At 38.7% G+C, this 24,051-nt stretch overlaps 1 long non-coding RNA gene across 1 annotated transcript in view; it reads right to left on the bottom strand.

Annotated features, from left to right (window-relative positions):
- Positions 1-333: 333 nt before the first annotated feature.
- Positions 334-24,051, bottom strand: part of LOC129460509 (uncharacterized) — a 39,444-nt gene continuing 15,726 nt past the window's right edge. The window contains exon 3 of the long non-coding RNA XR_008650245.1: positions 334-541. This is a non-coding gene — a long non-coding RNA (uncharacterized lncRNA). The remainder of the gene's footprint in view (positions 542-24,051) is intronic.

Below are 24,051 nucleotides of genomic sequence, written 5' to 3'. Positions count from 1 at the left end.
AACACTCTTTAAAAGCCTCCATCTATGTATGTAAAGTAAAATGGATAGACATAAATAATATTGTTTGTTAAATATTCAGGATTTTCCAGATTGTTCATTATCCACATCAATCACTGCTATTAATAAAATACACCAGATAACTTTACAACTCAACTGTTATCTATAGCTTCTTGTTTTTACACGACAATGTGGAAATTAGAATTTAAGAATCAGATGGTGACAAAGGCCATTTGGAGTTGCTAGGATTCTCCAGTAGGAGGGGTGAAACTAAGTTCATGGGTCCTCAGGTCTGTACAATTTCTTTTAGAAAAAAACACGAAAATTTAATCCAAATGTATGTAAGAAGGCCAAAATTTATTTATGAAACCAGAGCAAGTGAAGCACCCTTAAAGCTTCACCGTTGGAGTGAATCCTCAGAATAAATCTACTTCTGCCTAGGCCGACTGAAAAGGGGGCTTCCTTTCCTGGAGGGCCTCTGCTTTCTCTCTCTCTGTCTTCTGCTTGCCTCTTGCCTTAGTGTAAAGAATCCAGATGGGCTATGCTAAAAAGAAAAAGAAATGTCACGTTCATGATCATAGAACTGAAGAGTGTTCTTGAAGAACCAGCTGTCGTGCTGAAACAAATGTTTCTAAGATTTCAGGCTATAGTTGGGGAACAGAGGCCAACTGAAAATTCACACCAACTGCGTAAATAGAACTTGGATCCAAGAGACATTCCATTGTTTCTTTCAGCACAGATAGGAGAATCTGGCAGCCCATAGACTCACCACCAATTCTTGAGCTAGTTCCTTATATCACGTGCAAATGTGACGGTGCTGGAAAGATATCAAGGTTTCTGTTGGAAGCCTGCTGCATACATGCTTGTGGTCTCTGAGTGTATCAAGCTGACCTTTTTAGGAAAATGATGTCTGGCTTGTTGGATGAATTAACTTGCACCCTAGCTGTGAAGCAAAGGAGCTTCAGAGCATTCGGGTGACAAATTGCACAGATAAGATGGCATTTCTTTTCTATCTGAGTGACAGCGTGCTGAGTGGTGTTCTGATTTTGTGATAATGGCTGGGAAGCTCTAAATAGCAGGCTATTCTCCTTTGAAGCACCTATGGCTGATTTAGATTGAGAAATGACAGGTGTTACATAAGCAAAGGTGAGAGCTCGGTAATAACTTTAAAGCTAACAAATGTAGAATTTTGTTGCAAGTTATGTTTTTTACATTTTCATGTATTTATTAAAAGTTCAAAGTATGGATGCTGACCCATTCAGTATGAAAATAAGATTCTATTTTTGGAAAAAAGGAGTTTAATATATTTTTGTTCTGATTTAATTTCATTCTTCTTCCCGAGTAATTCTGTCCTCCATAAATACCATTGACTAAAAGTGTCCTGTCATTATCCCATCAAAATCACTCACCCGCACATGACTTGGGGCTATGCTGGACATTGTATAAAGGAGGTGTCAGGCAGAATAAAATGACAAATTAAGCAAAGTTTGTCTTTCTACACCCTCCATCTTCCCCCTTAGCCTCATTCTTTATTTTTTTCTTCTGGTCTTTATTCCCCTACCTGTCATTACCCTTCTCACCCCCATTATTTTCTGCTATAGTGTTAATTGATACGATATTTGTTCATTAAAGAGTAATCCCCATTCTCCAAAATGATACTTAGTAAAACTGGCAAAGCCTTTACATGATAAAATAAAACTATACTGGTAGAATAACAGGCAGTAGGGTTTGAATTTGAGGAAAGGATTCCTTCCCTTAGTTTCATCTCAACAGGACCATGGGGCTAGCTTCCTATTTCACTGCCTAGTTAGACTAGCTCCATAGAAAGCCTTCTGGGAGGAAAAAACCTGAGTAATAAAACAAACATGACATAGACAGAGGCAGCCAGGCTCCAAGTCAATTGAAAAATTAGACCTTCAGAGGAGGAAGGGTCATTAGAGCTGGTTTTGTCAAACCCTGAATTTTCTTCATCTGGAAACTGAGCCATGGAAAAGGTAAGTGCATTGCACATGTTCTTTCAGCTAGTATATTTATACATTTGCTACAAGAATTCAGGTCTTGCAAAATTTCTAGTCCAGTGCTACTTTTATCAACCATATTAACCCACCTCCAAAAAATATGTAAATCCAATAAAACGTAAGTGGAACGATATGGTTAGGCTTTGCCTCCCCACCCAAATCTCATCTTGAATTGTAATCCCCATAATCCCCACCTGTCAAGGGAGAGACCAGGTGGAGGTAATTGAATCATGGGGGCAGTTCCCCCCACGCTGTTCTCGTGATAGTGATTGAGTTCTCACGAGATCTGATGGTTTTATAAGGGGCTCTTCCCCCTTCATTCGGCACTTCTTCTTCCAGCTGCTTTGTGAAGAAGGTGTCTTGCTTCTCCTTCACCTGCCACCATGATTGTACGTCTCCTGTGACCTTCCCCAGCCGTGCTGAACTGTGAGTCAATTAAACCTATTTCCTTTATAAATTACCCAGTATCAGGCAGTTCTTCATAACAGTATGAAAATGAACTAATACATGGAGCATATCATAATGTTTTATTTTTAACGTGGAGTAGGAATTATGAGACAGGTGAGTCAGGTCTTATGAATGTATTGCAGGAAGGTAGAGAAAGAAAAGAGAAATGAGTAAACTTTTAAAACAGAGTAGGGTGTAACTTTGTTTTTGAGACAAATCACTCTGTCCCCAGGCTGGAGTGCAGTGGTGCTATCTCAGCTCACTGCAACCTCCGCCTCCTGGGTTCAAGCAGTCCTCCTGCCTCAGCCTCCTAAGTAGCTGGAACTACAGGCGTACACCACCATGTCTGGCTAATTTTTGTATTTTTAGTAGAGATGGGGTTTCACCATATTGGTCAGGCTGGTCTCAAACTCCTAAACTCAGGTGATCCACCCGCTTCGGCCTCCCAAAATGCTGGGATTACAGGCATGAGCCACTGCACCTGGGGGGTGTTACTTCTCGAAACCAGGATGGGAAGGGTAGGGAGGAAATATGAGACTAAATACAGATGGAAGATGAATACTGTTTGTTCACCTTTCACTTAAATCCCAATCCTCTTCCCTTCCTTGGCCAACATAAGTCAGAGCCAAAGGGCATGTTAAATGCATACCTTTTTTATTTAACCATCAATTTTGACTTCAGGAAGAAATAGTCAATGACTTTTGTGGCATGTTTATGAGGATTTTTCGGGGAAGGAGGAGTCTGATTATACTTAGACTTGGAGTTAGCAGGGAGACACATGTGTCTGTAAGGTATTTTTAAAATGTCTTATCAGAGATGAACGCAGCGATTATAGCTGTTAACTCAATACCTGTATTTGCCTGTAACATGCAGCTCATTAGTTGCAGCAGATGCTCTTGATTGTCCTTCCGTATCTCCTAGTTTTTTTTTTTTTTTTCATACTTTAGGTTTTAGGGTACATGGCAGGTTTGTTACATATGTATCCATGTGCCATGTTGTTTTGCTGCACCCATTAACTCGTCATTTAGCATTAGGTATATCTCCTAATGCTGTCCCTCCCCCCTCCCCCCACCCCACAACAGTCCCCGGAGTGTGATGTTCCCCTTCCTGTATCCATGAGTTCTCATTGTTCAATTCCCACCTAAGAGTGAGAACATGCGGTGTTTGGTTTTTTGTCCTTGTGATAGTTTACTGAGAATGATGTTTTCCAGTTTCATCCATGTCCCTACAAAGGACATGAACTCATCATTTTTTATGGCTGCATAGTATTCCATGGTGTATATGTGCCACATTTTCTTAATCCAGTCTATCGTTGTTGGATATTTGGGTTGGTTCTAACTCTTTGCTATTGTGAATAGTGCCGCAATAAACATACGTGTGCATGTGTCTTTATAGCAGCATGATTTATAGTCCTTTGGGTATATACCCAGTAATGGGATGGCTGGGTCAAATGGTATTTCTAGTTCTAGATCCCTGAGGAATCGCCACACTGACAACGCATGCTAGCTGGACTTTCAATGATCAGTCCCTGCATTTCTTCTCCTGAGGGCTTTCTCTGACTGTTAAAGCCCAGTTTGCCTCCTATATGGTAAACAGATATGCCAGGGAATTAATGTTCCCTGGAAGCCTTCCTCAACCAATAAATGAGTTGGTATGTAAATACCCTAGCTCCTTTACCCCTGAGGCATGTGTTTTCCATTGGTTTGTAGAGTTTCTTCACAGTGGTAGCTGGCTTGATAATGCACCCTTTATTGGCTGCTTTTTTCTGTTTTCACTTTCCTAACTGCTTACTGATATTTCCTTTGCCTCTCAAATGAACCACTTGCACCCTAATCCTTGTCATAAGGTCTATTATTGAGGGAACCCAAATGAAGACACCCAGACTGCTTACTATGTTAGCAATAGAGTCTCACAACAAACCTCAGGAGAGCCCATCTATGTTAGGCATTCAATCGCAAGAAACAGCAAACCAAACTTCAGCAACCTAATAGAATAGGGTATTATTTTTCTTCTATTATGAGAATTCCAGTGGCAGACAGTTGCTAGAGTAGGTTCAACTGCTCCTTGATCCTACCAAGGAATCGGGGCCTTTCCATCTTCATCTTTACCTTTCATCCTTGGACTTTTTGCTCATGTCACAAAACATCTGTTGCATCTCAGGAACCAGAGCCATATTCCAGGAAGAAAGAAGGGGAGAAAGTTAAATCTTTCCTTTTTGCACAGCTTTGTCTTTTTAGTCAGGAAACGAAGTCCTCTCCAGGTGTCTCCACCTGCAGTTGAATTAGGTCACCTGCTCATCATCAAACCAATTACATCCAAGAGGGATGAGATTAGAAAGCCTGGTTTATTTAGCTCAATCATGATTCATCCCTGGTGAAGGTCCCTATCTGAACAAATTGGGATTCTGTTAGCTGGAAAGAAGAGGCAGAAATGGCTTGGGTCAGGAATAGAAAATATCTCATGCATCACCTGTAAAAAGTATATCATTGATCAGCTCCATGGTAAATATTTCAGTTTCCTATCTCCATATGACCTATTTCAGACCAATGGCACACCAGCAGTTGCACACTCTAAGACAAGGAAAATATAGAAGCAGAGAGGAGTAGCTTTAATGTGCCTTCCTTAAAAGTCTTTATTTTATCTTATCGAGTCTTAGATATCTTTAGAAACTGTATTTCTGAATACAGCAAATAAAATTATTTCTGTAGCCTAAAAACTACAAAGCATACTAGTTAACTACTGTTTGTAAAGGGGGCTCTGCTCAGAGAAGAGCACTGCTTTTGCAGGTGTAAAAAGAGAACAGAATTCTAAACATAAAGCTATTTAGAAGATACTTGCTTAGTGAAATTGAAGGTCAATAGCATTCACAAGAACAAAATCTAGGTCTCTAGTTACCATGAATATATCCTTGCAAAGAGATTGGTAAGAGGTCCCCTGGGAGAAAGCTGGCCTTCTAGAGTTAAACACTGTCTCCTGTGGAATGTTAAGCTTTAATCTTAAAACACTGCATGTTAATTGGTTGTCAGAGAAGAATGTATTGAAATTGGCATCTGAAAGCTCTGAAGAAATATAAAATGCACTTGTTTGAGGTGAGACAAGAGCCTCAAACTTTGCTTTTCTTTCCATTGGCCAAAGGAGAAATTAATGAATCAGATTCTGTTAGAGCTCTAGTCTTAAGCTGTACAGATATATTTTTTAAACAAGAACAAGACATCTTGTTCTAAGCAGAATCTACTCAGCCAAGGGCTAGAACAGAAGACTTTTGCCAATCATATGTCACTCCTGCTTTCCAGAGAGCCATGTGGAACAACTTAAGAAATTAAGTGGAAATAGAAATGCAACCAAAGCCAGTTAACCTAAACTAGAATCTATTATGCTCCATGAAACTTTATGAAGCAGATACAGTTAGTTCTGATAATCCAGTATTTTGTAGTTCAGAAATCCTTTTGATTCCTCTTGGAAAGTCAAAGGAATCCAGGAAAATACTGTGGTCCATTATGTGCCAGGCATTGTCTCAGGTGCTTCAGATGGATTAATTCTTAATCTTCAGAACAATACAATCCAGTAGTGTGAGTGCTTTTCTTACCACCCTCATTGAACAGATGGGAAAAAGGGGGGACATAAAGGTTCAACCACATGCCCAAGATTGCATAGCAAATGGGTGGCAGAAACAGGATTCAGTCCCCCACCTTCTAATTCTGAAGGCAACATTTTCAATTACTTTCACTGCCTTAGAAATTATCGGATAAGTGTCCTAAGTGTATTCACTGAGTTGGTATGTCATTAACCCACAAACACATCAAGAATTGAAAGGAGAGATATCCTTCAAAATATTAACTTGGCATAAAATTACTGTTTTTTAAAGAAACATTGTCATTTACTGAGCATAATAGTATCACTGTAGTGTTACTATAGATGCAATAAATCTGCACATTTTATGAAATAATTAAATCTGTATTTCTTACTGCTTATATCTCTGAAATTTCTGAGACTTTAATGAAAATGACATTGATAAGCCAAGCCCTGCAGATGCTCATGTCCTGTTTTCATTTTTTTGTTTTCTATAGCTCTCAGATCTTACAACTATGTTCTGAGGAACACTGTCTAATCATCCAGTTCCATAAGACTTTGACAATAACTGCTATCTTGTGTTAGAGATATTTTATTACATTAAAAAGAGTATTTAAAATTTTGGAATAATGTGCAATTTTGATATAGAATTATGGTGTACAGTAAAAGTTTACGTTAGAAGTAAATTATATTAAAAATAGGACTTTATCTTCACCTCTTACAAAGATGAAATTAAGATGTATCAATGGAGTAATGTCCGTTCATCTGAGATCTCAAAGGAAGGAGAGGGAGGAAGAAGAATAGGAAGAGAAAGAGGAAGAATTCTGGATGGATAATTTAATATTTTCAAGCAAGGGAAAATATGAATGAATTCTGGCCTCCCCTTATAAAAATTATTTCTTAATAAAAAATAAAAAAGTGAAGTTCTTTTTTGATAACTCGATGTGTACTTTCCCAATCTTTGGGTCCAACCCACCTCAATAAGAGTAAAAATACAAATTTCCTTATAAACAGAAGACAGGGTCTAATATCTAAATCCAGCAGTGGATTTAATAGGTGAATGATCCTGACATTTAGTGAGTTCAAGAAGATAATGTTACAAATCAAATATTCCAAAACTGAAATCACTATTTGTGAAGATACCATGTAGTTTTTGTCTAGTGTAGAAATAATTCATTCAGTCAGTCAGTCCATCAGTCGTTGACTCAGTAGATATTTATTACCTATCATATCTTGGGTACTCTTTTAGGCACTAGGTAGGCAGCAATGAGTGAAACAAAGTCCCCGCTCTCAGCTTACAATCAACTGGGGAGGAGATTGCTCACTGACACATAAACAAGTAAACATATGTGTCAGATGGTGATAAGTACAAGGAACAAAGAACAGCCGAGAAAGGAGTAGGGTGGTCAGAAAAGACATTTCTGATAAGGTGACAAAGAGAAAACAATTTCATTTGGTTTCTATGATGCACATTTTGTAAACAGTTCATCTTAGAGACTATATCCAGAAGTATCATTGTTTAAAGTTAAGAATTCTATGGGTGCTTCATTGAGATTTTATGTAGCCAAAGTGGTTGTCTACTTATATTTCTCTTAACATTTTTCTACGTTAAAATTATGAACATGATATAGAACTTTATGGCTTTGATTTCTCATTTACCTCTAGCTTACTCAGTAAATGTTTTCTAAGGAGAACTTTGGCCTAACATATATACCCTTACTTAATCTCCAAACACAGTTAAGAGACCCTCTGTCCAAGTGGTTGTCCTGATGTACTTCTTTATTTTCAAGAGAATCTCAACTCTACCCCTGGCTCAATTTTTGCTATTAAGCCCTGCCTTGATCTACCAGTGCCTGTAAAAGTTACCATTTTTACATATTAAGGGATGCCTACACGAATGGTATATGGTTATTGAGGAACTGAATGAAGCAAAGCACCCCCTGAAATCAGTCTCTTCCTCCTGCACATTTTTCTTTGATCTTGGCCCTCACAATTATCTTCAGCTAAATTATACATGTTTGGGTATGTATATCAAACTCATAATTAGAATATTCCAATTGGTTAATATTTTTAAAAGTGTAGAAATGAAATTTCATGAGATGTTTGAATAATAGAAGCATGAAAACTTGATATTGGGGAAACTATATTGAATATAGTAATTACGTTTTTTCTTCTTTCAGTTGTTTTGAATATAAGGACAGATAATGGAAACATGGTAGACAACCTAAGCGCTTTGTACTTTCCCTCTATCCCTAGTTCCATCTATCCACAGGATCAGAGTGGCAGGTCTTGGGCTCTAGGTGATACCCTTCATGAAGCAAGTGTGGATCTTTCTCCCTGAGCATCAGAGGAGTCTCTAAACCTTTATTGGGAAGCCCTAGGACAAGAATTAGAACCAGAGGGCCCTGAGGAATTTGTGTACCCCCAGGGGTAAAACTGGCACTGATACTATGAGTATGTTTGTTCTTGCTAATCCCCAAGAGGTGCGAGGAAAACTAAGCAGGTGGGCTTGGCCTTTACTGTGTGAGGACAGAGGGCAGAGAGGCTTCCTTCTGGCTCCCCTCTCTGTCCTTAAAGTTAGAAAATGCTTTGCCTTCCACAAGGTGAACCACAATCACTTATGGTACCAGAAATATCAGTCACATGCCTAAATGAGCCAAGAAAAGAAATGGCAAGAATATAGTGATGTGGTCCCATCATTCAGAGAAAGACCAAACCACAGAGGTAGGTGCCCAGAGAAAGAGCACTACCGCAGATCCCTGAGGAATCGAGCGGAGAGTCCATGCCAAAGGTTTTCTGGAACTAAAAAAAACATGATTTCCAAACAAAGAAACAAAAAACCAATAGGTATATTGAAGAAAAGAATGGAGTCTGTTGATATCTGCATTAGTGACCATAAATGCCAAGTAAAAGAAATCCCTCAATGAATGAACAAAAATGTAGAGACAGATGCGATGAAGGAAACACATAGATGGGTGCAAAGACTTAGAGTGAGAATAATAGGTTTTCCACAAAGAGATAAATGTACAAGATAAGCAAGAGACAATGATCTTACAGGTAATAGATGAACATTTTCTAGACTGAACATAAACCTGAATTCGTAGTTTGAAAGGAGATACTACATTCCAAGCAAGTTTGGTAAGAAAAACAAATCTAAACAGCATACCTGGGCATATTATAGCAAAATTCTTGAGCTGCAAGAAGGAAAAGAAAAATTTGTATGCTTTCAGAGAGAAAAAACAAGATACCCCCCAAAAGAAAAGAATCAAAATTACCTGTGAGATAGCATATCATACAAGTTTAGAATAATGGCTTGGGTCACATAGTCTAGTTCTGATTTCACATTTCTCTATTTAATGCCTATGTGTCTTGAGTAAGTTACTTAACTCTATTACAGTTTACTTATATATAAAATAGTGATCGTGATATCCATAATGTTTTACGAGGATTAAATTAACTAGTAGTTAATTGATACATGGCTTAGAACAGTGCCTGTTACATAGTATCAATATATGTGGTGGCTATATATATATATCTGAAAGCTGCAAGTCAGAAGACAGAAGAAAATCATCTACATCAAAAAGAACTAAACTCGGGGATCCTATACTCACCCATATGATATGGCTCCTCTGACCTGGTGACAGATATCTGTGGCTATGTAAGGGTTGGATTCAGGAAGCACATCACCCACATACCCCATCTGAGGAATTTTGAGACCTGCATCTTCCTCATCCTGAAGGATGATATAAAAGAGGAACTAGAGGTCTCCATCATAGCCTAGGTGAGGGAGCCTAGGCCCCAAGCTTTCCACAGTCACTGAGATCAGAGTCCCTCAGATCACAGATCAAATAGAAGCTTACTGAAGAACATTGGGAACTGGCTCTAGATATCGAGGGGCTCTGGATATCTAGAGCCAGTTCCCAGAGCTGCAGGAAAAACCATCACTACAAATACAAACTCTTGAGATGGCATCATCCAGGGAAATAATAGATGTAGAAAAATAGGGGTGTGTGTGTGTGTGTCTCAGTCTCATCCCCCTCAATCCGGGGTGTCTACAAAAGGGTCTAGAAGTAAAATCATTCCAATTACAATGAGCACACCACACCAAATCTTGATTACTGAAAGCTATTCCCCATTAAGAGAAAGTTGGGCTCCTTGGAACAGTATGTGATTTCAGGGCTGATTTTAATATGGAACAGAAAGTACAAGATGAACCAGAAAAAGCTGAACATGAGTTTTCCCAAAATAAGACATGTCAAAAGAATGTAGGAGGTAGCCTAAAGGGGAGAGAAGTTCCTAGGTCAGATCTTGAATCTCTCTCAGGGAGAAAAATTCCTCTCATTTGTTCTCTGTGGAGCCTGGCTCCATTTTATGAAAAATCTTTCTTTTCTGGTATTTTCCCTGGCCTTCTGAAGTGGGCATTGGGAAGGATACTCTCTACAGGATCTGCAGTGCTTTCACTGTATATTTTCCCTATGGAAGCTTGAGGTCCAATGGGTTTTAAGACTCAAATAATCAACATATTATGATATGGTTTGGCTGTGTCCCCACTCAAATATCTTGAACTGTAGTTCTCATAATTCTCATGTCATTGGAAGGGACCCTGTGGGAAGTAATTGAATCATGGGAGCAGGTTTTCCTGTGCTGTTCTCATGACAGTGAATAGATATCATGAGATCTGACAGTTTTATAAAGAGCAGTTCCCCTGCACACACTCTTGCCTGCTGCCATGTAAGATGTGCTTGTGCTACTCCTTCACCTTCTGCCATGATTGTGAGACCTCCCCAGCTACGTGGAACTGTGGGTCCATTAAATCTTTTTCTTTATAAATTACCCAGTCTCAGGTAATTTATTAGAAGTGTGAGAACAGACTAATACATATTTTACTGATGTCTTTGGCAGCAGAGGTCCCTCGGAAATACAGTAGGCTTTTAACCTGTTTTCAGTCAGTCCCATGTACCAATAATCATATTGTAAATTAACTCCTAAAGGTAGATTCACATGTCTGCTTTTTCTGTTTCCTTTCCCTGTGTCCCTGTATTTCAACTTTACAGTAGCTGCTTTGGAGGCATTTGAAAGAACAGGCTTGGGTGGGATTGAAATAGCCTTATGCTGGTTTTTGCCATGGGACTAAATCACTTCATTCAACTGAGAAATCATAATAGGCCTCTTAAGATTTTATTTTTCAGTCTTTTCTCAGGTCCTAGGAGTTAGCTTTTTCCTCCTTGTGAAGTCACATATGTCCAACTGTGATTTCAAATGAGCCAATCTTTGCTGATTTGCTGAAGGTCTTTTTTTTTGTTTATTTTATAATATCTTGCTAAAAGTAGCAAGAAAAATACCCTACATTAATACTCTTTTCAACCACTTTTCTTAAAGCCACATGCTCAGTAGACATATGGTCTGCCTGAATTATGACACACGGCAACTTTACCAAATATTTTGTCTCGTATAATACTAGTTTCCATTTTTTTCCAGCTTGTATTATCCATTTTCTCATTGCATACACTTGACCTTTAAGATAATATTTTTAATTGTAGCGATGCTCTATAAGGTATATCTTTTTGTGTTAATTAGGATAGCACTAACTGCTGTAACACATAAACCTTAACCTGTTATTTCTACCTAACCTAATGGTCCAATATGTGTCCCGGTTGCTAGGCAGTTTTCCTTTACACACTAATTTAGGGCACTCCTTTGTCTTAAGCCTCTGCATCTTTGACGTTCTCACCTCTAACCAATGGATGGGAAATGAGGGTATGAAACTTTTAAGTGACACATTACTTCAACTCACATCCCATTGGTGAGTAGTAATGTAACCTCTGAGTGGCAACTCCACACTCTGGAAGAGGAAGCATAAATTGTATGTGAATAGCTGGCTTCATCTACCACTGCTACCAACAAATACTACATAATCTTTTGATTAAACTTAGACAATTAGCTGCATGAAAACGAACTCAGGTCTGCATATCTGCTTTTGTTCCTTACATTGATCAAATTAACATTTTTTTCTGTATAATGAAGTCAAATCCCTAATGTAAAAATTAACATTTTTTTAAGTGTAAGACTTTGCTTCTGTTAAACTTCGTCGTGGCAGTAGCATCCTTATTAAGATGGAAATAGCTTAAGGAGTATATTTTATTGACTGAAATTTCATGACAGAAACTAGGAATAATGCAATTGGTGTTTAGATGTGCTTTTTAGGATTCCCTCTACTTTATTATTCTGTTGTGCCCCTTCAGAATAATTTGTTTTCTGTGCTCTCAATATTAAGAAAATCATGCCACTCCCACATTTCTCAGAGAAGAAGTGTAATAGTGGGTAGGTGTGTTACAGATTGAACTGTGTACACACTGTTGAAGTCCTACCCCCAGTACCTCAGAATGTCACCTTATTTGGAAATAGAATCATTTCAGTTGTAAGCAGTTAAGATGAGGTCATTAAAGTAGGCTCTGATCCAACATGACTGGTGTCCTTATGGGGAAGATAATGTGAAGACAGATACACAGGAAAAAGGCCATGTGATGACAGGCAGTGCTTTGAAAGACACAGCTGCAAGCCAAAGAATGCCCATCATCGATGACCACCACCAGAAGCTAGGAAGAGGCAAAGAAGGCTTCTACTTAGAGTGTCAGGGGAAAAACAGTTTGATTGTAAACTTCTAGCCTCCAGACTGTGAGAGAATAAATTTCTGTTTTTATAAGCCACCCATTTGCAGTACTTTATCACTGCAGCCCTAAGAAGCCAACACAAGGTGCAAGAGTTGAGGATTAAGCAGATCTTGGGTTGAGGATCATCTCTGGAAGCTGCCATCTGTGAGGTCCTGGGTGGGTCATTTTATCTCTCAGAGCCTATTTCTTCAACTGTAAAATGGGAGAGAATACTTTTCATCTTTCAGGACTGTTAGGATTTAAAACTTTACATTTTTTAGCACAAGTCTTGACAAACTGTAAGTGCTTGGTTAAGGGAAACTATTGTAGTGTACTGGTTGAGTATTGAGTGGCATAAGAATTGAATATTTTTCCAGATATCACTGCTGCAGCTTTGGACCCAATGACGTGTTTTTTTCAGAACAGTATATTTTTGTACTCCCTCTTCCAGGTATCTCTGTATACTACCATTCAGACTATGCCTCCATGCTCAGACAAAATGATTTATTTAGCTTTGGCCTTAGAGCAGGAAAACTCTCCTTTGAGCAAGGATCGAGAAGGATACAATAATGTGTTTAATTCATTGATTTAAGAAGTGTTTACTGAACACTTAAGTTGCGATAGTGCCTGGCACTATGCCAAGCCCAGGGGAATGCAACAGGGACTAAGGTCCAGTCCTCTTACAGCTAATTTACAGGCAGGGCTTAGTGATGGGTCTCTTGAGGACAGTGCAGTCAGTGCTCTGGAAACGTGCAGCAGTAGTCTCCACCAGCCTCGGGAGACAGGAAAGGCTTCCTGGAGAAGATGCACCCTCAGTAGAGCCCTAGGTCTAAGTTACTAATTACCCAGCAGAATAAGGATGTTGTGGGGCATAGGTGCTTCCAGCACAGGGGGCAAACCAGACACAAAGGCCCTGTAATGGTTCAGCTTCTGGCTGAGCTCTCAACAAAGGGTGGTTCAGTGGCTCTATCAGAACGCTCTTGTATATTTTGGGTAATTCCCCTAGACTTAAAAACTTTGATGCATCTAAGGCAACTGAGTGTTCTTTACAATCTTGCCACTTATTCTGATTTTTGATTTGCTCCAAAAAATGCTTTTACCATAATTTTTCAGTTGAATGATCATCCTTCTGAACAAAACAGAAGATAACAAAATAATAAAATACATCAAAACAAAAGCACCATCCAGTCCTTTTGTCTCCACCACATTGTTTGTTAATACAGTGTGATCTCTTCTTTCTGGTTACTTTAATAACCTAAAATAATAGGGGGTTATTTTTCTCCTGTCACAAGAATTCCAGCAGCATACAGTTGGTGGAGTTGCCCTTATCCCACTATAGCTGGTTCCACTTTGTATGAGAAAAACTAAATTTTCATTGTGCCAAGCCACTGTATTTCAGGATTTATCTGTTCCAGAACCTTAACTAACAGGCTTTATATGCACCCCTTCCCCTTGGCAGGTTTTCAACCATGAAGCAGATCCAGCTCAGGGAAAGAGAAAAGGTTTAAATTGGGTGAGAGTTTGAAATTTTCATATTACGCTGATTGGATGTGTATGTGTGTGTTGAAAAATGAGATTTCTTAGAGCAACCAAGATTTCATCAAGGGGTGGGGAAGAACAAGTTGAGAGATTACTTAAGAAATATAAAGTTGCTTTCTGTTTGCATCTTACCAACTTCAGCAATTTAATAAACTAGTTACAGTTTACATGTTTCTTTGATTCAGTAGAAGTAACTATATTGATAGTTCAATGTGTGCTAACAATTTTTTTTGCTAGACAACTTAAAGAATGTCATGTGTCTTAGTCCACTGGGGCTGAATTACAAAATACCATAAACTGGGTGGCTTATGAACAACAAACATGTATTTCTCATAGTTCTGAAGACTGGGAAGTCCAAGGTCAAGGCACTAGCAGATTTAGTGTCTGGGGAGGGCTCATTTCCTGGTTCATTGATGGTACCTTCTCCCTTTGTCCTCACATGGTTGAAGAGACAGGGTAGTTCTCTGGGGCTTCTGTTATAAGGGCACTAATCCCATTCACAAAGTCTCCAGCCTTATGATCTAATCATTTCCCAGTGGCTTCCCACCTTTGAACACAATCACATTGGTGATTAGTTTTCCACATATAAATTTGGGGAGGACACAGACATTCAGATTAGAGTACCATGTTTAATTTATTAGTTTTCCACTTGACCCTGCAGAGATACACCTATGTGAATAAATTAGCACTACTTCATTCTGTGCTATTAGCCTACTATCTTATTTTACTATATCAAGGGATGGAAACATTAGATATAAACTTAGTTTGGAGGTTTTCATAAAAACTTACCAGCCTCCTTCTTCCTCCTCCCTATCACCCCAAGCCTGGTACTTACATTGCTACCTTCTAGCTCCTTTAGACTGGAAACTGCAGTTGAAACAAGTGTTTTCCTATTTGTTAGCTTCTGAGCAAGTTGTCTTGTTTTAACACATGGTCCATGCTCTTTTGGTTCTTCCCCAACCCTTCATCTCATTAGGAAGGCAGTCCCAAGGTCATGCCTCAGTCTAATTTTGTGGTCCCACCTGCTCAGGATGGAAGTTAAGACAATGACAGCAAGAGAACAAACTAGAACAGGTTCTGACCACTCATGCCAAGACAAAAAAGAGAGCAAAAACAACTATAATTCATGAAAGTGAAATAATAGAACGGCAAAATGGCAAAGGTCAAAATAGAAGCCAACATTTTGTGAGTCTGTTCTACTGTCAATATTTTTATACCACAGAAACACCTTCATATGAAGTCAGATGTCATTTTGTACACAGTAGATTGTCCACTAATAAAACTATTTTAAAAATCTAAGTTTATTGGATTAATCATAATATATTACACTTATTGAGTATTATGTGCCAGGTATTATTTGAAGCCCTATGTATATTCTGCTTTATTTAATCCTTACCACACACACTGTATGCAGGGACTCCCCTCATATCCATTTCACAGAGAAGAAGCTGAGGAATAGCCTAGAGAAGATAAGAAAATTGTTCCAAGTCACACTGCTAAGAAGTGATAGATAGTATCTTCATTTATATCCAGGCAGACTGGCTTGCAAGCCTGCACTATCCATCCTGGTATTAACTACTACTGATGGCTGAGCCTTCACAGGGAGCTAGACTCATGACCGGGCGCTTCAGCTTGATCATTTAATTTAACCCTTACAACAACCTTCAAGATAACATTAACAATTCACAATTGAAGGTACAAAGGCTCAGTAAGATTAAGAAACTTGCCAAATTTATATTTATAATCTGATCTCCAAAACAGCCTTTGTTGTTATTTTTGAGATGGAGTCTCGTTCTGTTGCCCAGACTAGAGTAAAGTGGCGGGATCTCATCTCACCCCAAACTCCACCCCCTGGGTTCAAGCGATTCTCCTGCCTCAGCCTCCTGAGTAGCTGAGACCATAGGCACACACTGCCAAGACCAGCTAATTTTCATATCTTTAGTAGAGATGGGGTTTCACTATGTTGTCCAGGCTGATGTTGAACTCCTGACCTCAGGTGATTTGCCTGCCTCAGCCTCCCAAAGTTGTGGAATTACAGGCGTTAGCCACTGCACCCGGTCCAAAACACTCTTAACCTTATGGTGACCATATAATCCATTGTCTAAAGTCCAGGATACTTTAAAGAGTGAAAGGCATTATTAATGATACTGGGAGAGTAGTCACAAACCAGCACTCTCCCGGGCATGCTAGAATTCATGACCACCCTCCACCATACTGGACCTGACTAGCTGATGACATTCTACCTCAAATCTGTGGAAAGTTCTTCACATGACAAAAGATGTAAGTGTTCCACCACGGTTTTCTGAATTGGCATTAGCCTTCTCCCTTCTATTTGTATCCTCTGCCAGGCCCCTTTGCAAACCCTAATAGACTAACTTCCTCTTCTCTATTTCAAGTCTTTTGGAAAAAAAAAAAAACAGAAACACTACAATTAGATCTTATAAATGTATTTTCCTTGAGTGTGAAATGATGGTTTATTGGAACCTTGGAAAAAATAACATCCTTTCATCTAAGAGCAGAGCTGAACAAAATGGGAGAACACAGCAACGACTAATAATTTAAAGAGGAATTTATAGGTCTGCTGATCTAATGACTAAGAATAATTTGCTGTTTGCATCTTAAGAGGTAAAGAAATTGTACTCAAAACTAGCTGTGCATGGCAATCTCCTCTAGCATTAAGAACAATTCAGATGCCCAACTCTCATTTCAGACTTATGGCATCAGAATCTTAGAAGGGTAAACCCTTCAGGGTTTCTATCTTTTTAGAGCCACACCAGTGGTTATGATTCATTGCCAGGGAGAATGAATCCATATTAAATCCTCCTGACCCTAACAGGCTGTTCTTGCAGCAACAAGGAACTTGTATATTGATCTTGATACCATGCATGGACATGATACTGATGCCAGTATCTTGCATGTGCCATAGTTAACAGATAATCCATCCTGGGTTTTCTTCAACATATATCAGGAACTTTTTTGGTTTTTCTAATCTAAAATGATGAAATCTTATCCCTCAGAACTATTTAAATATTTACAATCTCTTTCATGGTTTCTTTTACTTATCCTCTAACTCCTCTTCTTTCCCTGCAGCTTCTAGTACATTTGTACATACATACAAACATACACACGTATCTATCTATATCAAGTTTCAGAAGAATTCAGGTAAATATATATATAATCTCAATTTAGGTAAATATAATCTCAAAATATCAGGTAATATACACATTATTTGAATTACCTCGAGACATATTTTACCTGAATTGTTTTGATATTTTAAAATCTCTCCTTTTTCATAAAAAGGTCATTCTGTGTTGACATATTTTCAGGATTATGAGACTTCTTAAAGTCATCCTTGATTTTTATTTAAACTGTAGACAATAAATATCTGATAAATAATTTTGAAGAAATCCCATGAATTTTTAAGCCTTTATCTTATTTCCCGATTCTTTTTTTCCAACACATTATGAAAATTTTAAAACATACAGCATAGTTGAAAGAATTTTAGAGTAAACATTAATGTACCCACCATCTCAATCCTGCTATGAACAGTTTACTTTGCTTGCACTACCACATACCTATGCACCCATCATTCCCCCATCAATCTATAATCCATCCTATTGGATGCATTTCATAGTATATTTATGGCTGGGCATGGTGGCTCACCTCTGTAATCCCAGCACTTTGGGAGGTCGAGGTGGGCAGATCACTTGAGGTCAGGAGTTCGAGACCAGCCTGGCCAACATGGTGAAACCCCATCTGTACTAAAAATACAAAAATTAGCCAGGCATGGTGGCATGTGCTTGTAATTCCAGCTACTCTGGAGGCTGCGGTGGGAGAATTGCTTGAACCCAGGAGGCAGAGTTTGCAGTGATCTGAGTTGCACCACTGCACTTCAGCCTAGGTGACAGAGCAGGACTGTCTCAAAAAGTATATTTATATACTGATTTGATAAATTTTATGGCTATTTCTAACTTTGATGGTGACAAAATACTTCAACTGTATATTGTCATTCAATCAAGCAAGTTTTCATTCAAAATAACTCCATGGTAAAAGACAGCACAGGTCAGATTCCATTCTCAGGAAGTAAAACATATTATCTTTTGCTGGTAAGAGGATTTAAAGGTTGCTATTAAATGTCTATATAATGTAATGTATGTTTTTATTTTAATATTTAATTGTATTACACAATTTGAAAATATTAACCTTTTGACCAAAAAATAATAAAATGGTTTTTTTTTTTATTATTATACTTTAGGTTTTAGGGTACATGTGCACAATGTGCAGGTTTGTTACATATGTATCCATGTGCCATGTTGATTTCCTGCACCCATTAACTCGTCATTTAGCATTAGGTATATCTCCTAATGCTGTCCCTCCCCCAACCCCACAACAGTCCCCGGAGTGTGATGTTCCCCTTCCTGTGTCCATGAGTTCTCATTGTTCAATTCCCACCTATGAGTGAGAACATGTGGTGTTTGGTTTTTTGTCTTTGCAATAGTTTACTGAGAATGATGTTTTCCAGTTTCATCCATGTCCCTACAAAGGACATGAACTCATCATTTTTTATAGCTGCATAGTATTCCATGGTGTATATGTGCCACATTTTCTTAATCCAGTCTATCGTTGTTGGACATTTGGGTTGGTTCCAACTCTTTGCTATTGCGAATAGTGCCACAATAAACATACGTGTGCATGTGTCTTTATAGCAGCATGATTTATAGTCCTTTGGGTATATACCCAGTAATGGGATGGCTGGGTCAAATGGTATTTCTAGTTCTAGATCCCTGAGGAATCGCCACACTGACTTCCACAATGGTTGAACTAGTTTACAGTCCCACCAACAGTGTAAAAGTGTTCCTATTTCTCCACATCCTCTCCAGCACCTCTTGTTTCCTGATTTTTTAACGATGGCCATTCTAACTGGTGTGAGATGGTATCTCACTGTGGTTTTGATGTGCATTTCTCTGATGGCCAGTGATGACGAGCATTTCTTCATGTGTTTTTTGGCTGCATAAACGTCTTCTTTTGAGAAGTGTCTGTTCATGTCCTTTGCCCACAATGTTACTATTTGTCCAGTATTAAGAAAAGGCAGCAGTTGAAGGCAGGACTGTTAAGTGTGAACATGCATCTGATTTTTATCCTTGTACCCTCAAATATGGTTTACAAATTTATGATATGTCCTAGATGCAGGTAGTATGCATATCTGGAAAAAACAAGAAGAATGAATGATATCTCTGTTCTGGAGTATTCAGAAAAGTAAAGGATACAAATTGATTTTGAGTTAAAATTTTATTTACTTGGTATCTAATTACCTGATTATTTTTAATTAATACATGAGATATTGAATTAAAGGTCAAATTTGTGATATTCTTATAATACTTTACAGGCAAGCATAATATAAATAAAAGCTGCCACAGTATACATACCTGAAATGCAAAATTTATGCCACCCAGTATAGTACATTAAGGTAATTTATGTGTGTATTTGAGGATAATCACAATAGCTAGTCATAATTTACTCTTGACTGCATTCTCAATAAAATGCAGGTAGTTAAACTCTCAGGAATCATTTTAATGTTCTGACTTCAAAATTGGAATAAAAGTCTATGTTTGTCATATTGCTGTGTGCCTGATGTTTTTTAATTTAATTAATGAGAGCGAATAAAACCAGAAAAGTTTGGAAAGATAGCTTGCAAGATATCTTGCTGATGAGATTGCTGGGGTCTAGCCTCTGCTACTTTATGACCTTGGACAAGTCATTTCCCCTTTATTGGCCTCATTTGTCCTGTCCGAAAAGAATAGGTTGGACTGGCGAGGTGCGGTGGCTCACGCCTGCAATCCCAGCACTTTGGGAGGCGGAGGTGGGCGGATCACGAGGTCAGGAGATCGAGACCATCCTGGCTAACACGTTGAAACCCTGTCTCCACTAAAAATACAAAAAATTAGCCAGGCGTGGTGGCGGGTGCCTGTAGTCCCAGCTACTCGGGAGGCTGAGGCAGGAGAAGGGCGTGAACCCGGGAGGCGGAGATTGCAGTGAGCCGAGATCGGCCATTGCACGCCAGCCAGGGAGACGGCGAGAATCTGCCTCCAAAAAAAAAAAAAAAAAAAATAGGTTGGACTTAGTGATCTTGAAGGTCCTTTCTGACTTTAAAATTCCATGATTTATTAAAATTTAATGTTTTTTAAGGTGAGAACTTACATTCAAACTAATTTTTCATAAGGAAAACTGTAATATGTTCTTTGACAGAGGATTCTCTCAGAGCTAAAGAATTAGATATATAAATATGGGGAGATCTTGAATTTTATATCTTAAAGCAATTGAAATTTTAGCAATTGTACTAATCATAAATTGCATAGCATCCATTTTTTATATAATTTGCTGCTCAAATATAAGAATAATTTTAATGTCAATCATTGGTCCTGGTAACTTGCATGGTTTCAGAAGACATAATTGTGAATACATGGTGTAAGAGTTGAAGGGTTGGCTTTTACCCTAGACTTCACTCTTTTAAAAAGCAACATGCAGCAACATATATTTATGGCTCAAATTAAAGTATGTAAGGATTTACTGAAGTTGTACCAAGGCATGCTGTAGAACAGAATAGGATGGGTGTTAATGTCAGTCTTTTTGTAGAACCAGAAATTAATATGTTATCTTTTAAAGCTTATACCAAAATATCTATGTCCCCCATTTCAAGTCATGAGTCAAACATTTATTCTCTTAATAGATCGGCCTAAGATATTTTTTTCATTAGTATTTTTGTGAAGCCAATTAATTCTTGTGCTATTTTAATATATGTAATTATAATGTGGCCCATTTCAAGCCTTTTAAAAATGTATTAACATCTTTTGAGATAAAATCGGAACTTTTTAGTTATCACAAAAATCTATTCAGAAAGAGGGTATGAGCAGCATACCTTGCACAGTGGAGTTGACCACCTATAAACTCCCCCTAAGTCATTTGTTTACAGGTGTATTTCATTTTAGCAAATGCTCCAGTCCTCAGTGTATGTGCTGCATACAAATAAATGTGTTCTGAATCTTTTCATCTTATTGATAACATTTTTACAAATTTTTCCAAGGAATGAAAATTATTCTTGCTTTTTTTTTTAAAAAAAAGTAATTGTGACGTTTGCTCATAAAAGTGAAAAAACGTTCATAGTTTGTAGCATCTGGCTATGGTGCAATATGATGTTAATATGGCAGGGTTTCGGACCCATTTGTTGAAAATACAAGTAACAGAGGGTCTTCCAAAAATAAGGACCTTTTACACAGATATTATTTAAGGACACCATAGAATAGTTCTCTTCTCCCCAAAATATCTCCCACATGCACCTGAAACCTCACCGTCATGTTTCATGGGTTTTTTTGGGGGGAGATCCTGGCTAAACACCAAGAATGTTCACTGTCATTCTCTGCCTTTCTCAGCTCTTCTCAGCCATAGATGCTGAATCCTTCACTTTACCTGACTCAGCCCTATCCCATCCTTCTGGACTACGTTACTAGGATAGGGAAACCAGTAGATGCTGCACTTCAACAGGTGGAAGTTAGTATTAGTGTTGCTGTCATAAGCTTTTGGTATTTTGGTGTCTTGGAACCACTTTGGCTCACCTCATGTCTTAGTCTGCTTGTGCCACTATAAGAGAATACCAGAAACTGGATAATTTATAAATAGTAGGCATTTATTTCTCACAGTTCTCGAGGCTGGAAAGTCTAAAATAGAGGCACTGGCAAGCTTGTTGTCTGTTGAAGGCCTAGTCTCTGCTTCTAAGATGGCACCTTGAACACTGAGTCTTTACATGTTGAAAAGTGGAAGGCAAAACAGAAGAGACAGCTCCCTCAAATCTTTCTTAATAAGGCCCTCAATCCCATTCATGAGGGCTCCATTTTCATGATTAATTCACCCCCCGACCTTTTCATATAAGCACATTGATGATTAAGTTTTACCATATGAATTTTGGGGGATACATTCAAATGACGGCACCAAGGTATTCACTAAATCAGCTTTCTACCAGCCCCTGTGTACTTGGTGTCTACATGAACTGGACTCTCCTACTGACTTTTCTGTCTATTGCAGTTCCTTGAATTCCAAGTTGGCTTGATGATGTATGGGGAAGGTGGTGCTGGTTCCCTGTCTATTCCTTGCCCCTTCCTCTGTGTCTCAAACCTTGGGTTTCATAGTCCCAGTTCACTGTGGAGACACAACTTCACATAGCTATGTCCTTTGAAACCGTGACCCAAGTAATAGTATGACCTTGAAGACTGCTTATATTTGAATTGCCTCCAATTCTGCATCCCAGCTGCTGGATTTGCCTGGAGCCTGGGCTTGCAACAGTAAAGATTAGAATTCTGATTGCTGCTCCTTTGGGGGCAAGTCCTCATGTCATAACTATACAGCCTTAGTGTCCTTTTTCTCCTGATCCATGTGGGGCTTAGATCAAGTTGATCCGTTCAGCACACTGAATATTTAAGAACATGGATGCTACAGTTAGACAGTCCTGGGTTCAAATTTCTGCTCTACCAATTATCGACTGTGACATTCTGTCAGTCCCTTAACCTGTAAATGTTCATCTCTTTCTCTGGAAAAATGAGGTTTCCATAGCACCTCCTTTGTTTCTAGTTTATGGATTTTTACTAAGATAAATGCATGAAAAATGCCTAGGATATTATGGTGTACAGTAAGTACTGAAGAAATGAAAGCTTAAACAAAAGTATAAAGTACAAATAACATTTCAGATACTCAAAGTCATTTCCAAACTAAAGTGAGTTGCAAAGAAATAACCTAAAGTGTACTTTTATCATTAATAATGTTTTGACGCTTTGTTACCCTAATGTGTTTTGGCCACCTGATAAAGCCCTGTGAGGATGGTGTGTGGGAGGATTATGGCCTATAGAAATGGAATAATCTTCTTGTATTCTTGCTATTTTCATCCTGTCTACAATTCATGAGCCATTTATTCAACTTTTATTTGTTCATCCAAAAATATTTTGTACAATGTACTGCACTGCACTACAGTACGCACCTGGGCTCAGTGAGGTGAAATGGGATTTATAGGTTATGTTAAGAAGCCGGATTTTTGGCTGGGTGCGGTGGCTCATGCCTGTAATCCCAGCACTTTGGGAGGCCGAGGCAGGTGGATCACGAGGTCTGGAGTTTGAGACCATCCTGGCCAACATGGTGAAACCCCGTCTCTACTAAAAATACAAAAATGAGCCAGGTGTGGTGGCACATGCCCGTAGTCCCAGCTACTCAGGAGGCTGAGGCAGGAGAATTGCTTGAACCCAGGAGGCAGAAGTTGCAGTGAGCCCAGATCGTGCCATTGCATTCCAGCCTGGTGACAGAGCGAGACTCTGTCTCAAAAAAAAAATAAAAATAAAAATAAAAGCTGGATTTTTTTTCTGCAGGTAATGTGGAGGCATCAAAGAAACTTGATCATGGAAAGATCTTTATATTGCATATCTGCATGTTGATAAGACCATTCTGGGGACAATGTGGAGAATGGGTTTGTAGGGGAAGGGACCAGTGACAGGCAGACAACTAGATCTCATGTGAGAGCATATGTTGTGCTAGTTTATGTCTTTGAGGCTTTGTGCTACCCAGAATTCCCTTCCCATGCTCCTTCCTCAGCCCCTCCTCCTCCAGGAAGCCTTCCCACACTCTTTCACAAACTGTAAATCCAGTGGCATTACTCTGTGCTCCCAGAACTCTGTGCTTACCCCCGTCTTAGCACTTACTAAAACATACCAAAATGAAGTAAAGTCTTCCTTGCATTTTCCACCAGATTTTAAGTAGTTTGAGGCCAGGACATATATCTTCTTCATTGTATCCCC

Source organism: Symphalangus syndactylus, chromosome 13 (assembly GCF_028878055.3).
Source record: "Symphalangus syndactylus isolate Jambi chromosome 13, NHGRI_mSymSyn1-v2.1_pri, whole genome shotgun sequence".
Lineage (NCBI taxonomy): Eukaryota > Metazoa > Chordata > Mammalia > Primates > Hylobatidae > Symphalangus > Symphalangus syndactylus.
This window is presented reverse-complemented; position numbering and strand designations above follow the sequence as displayed.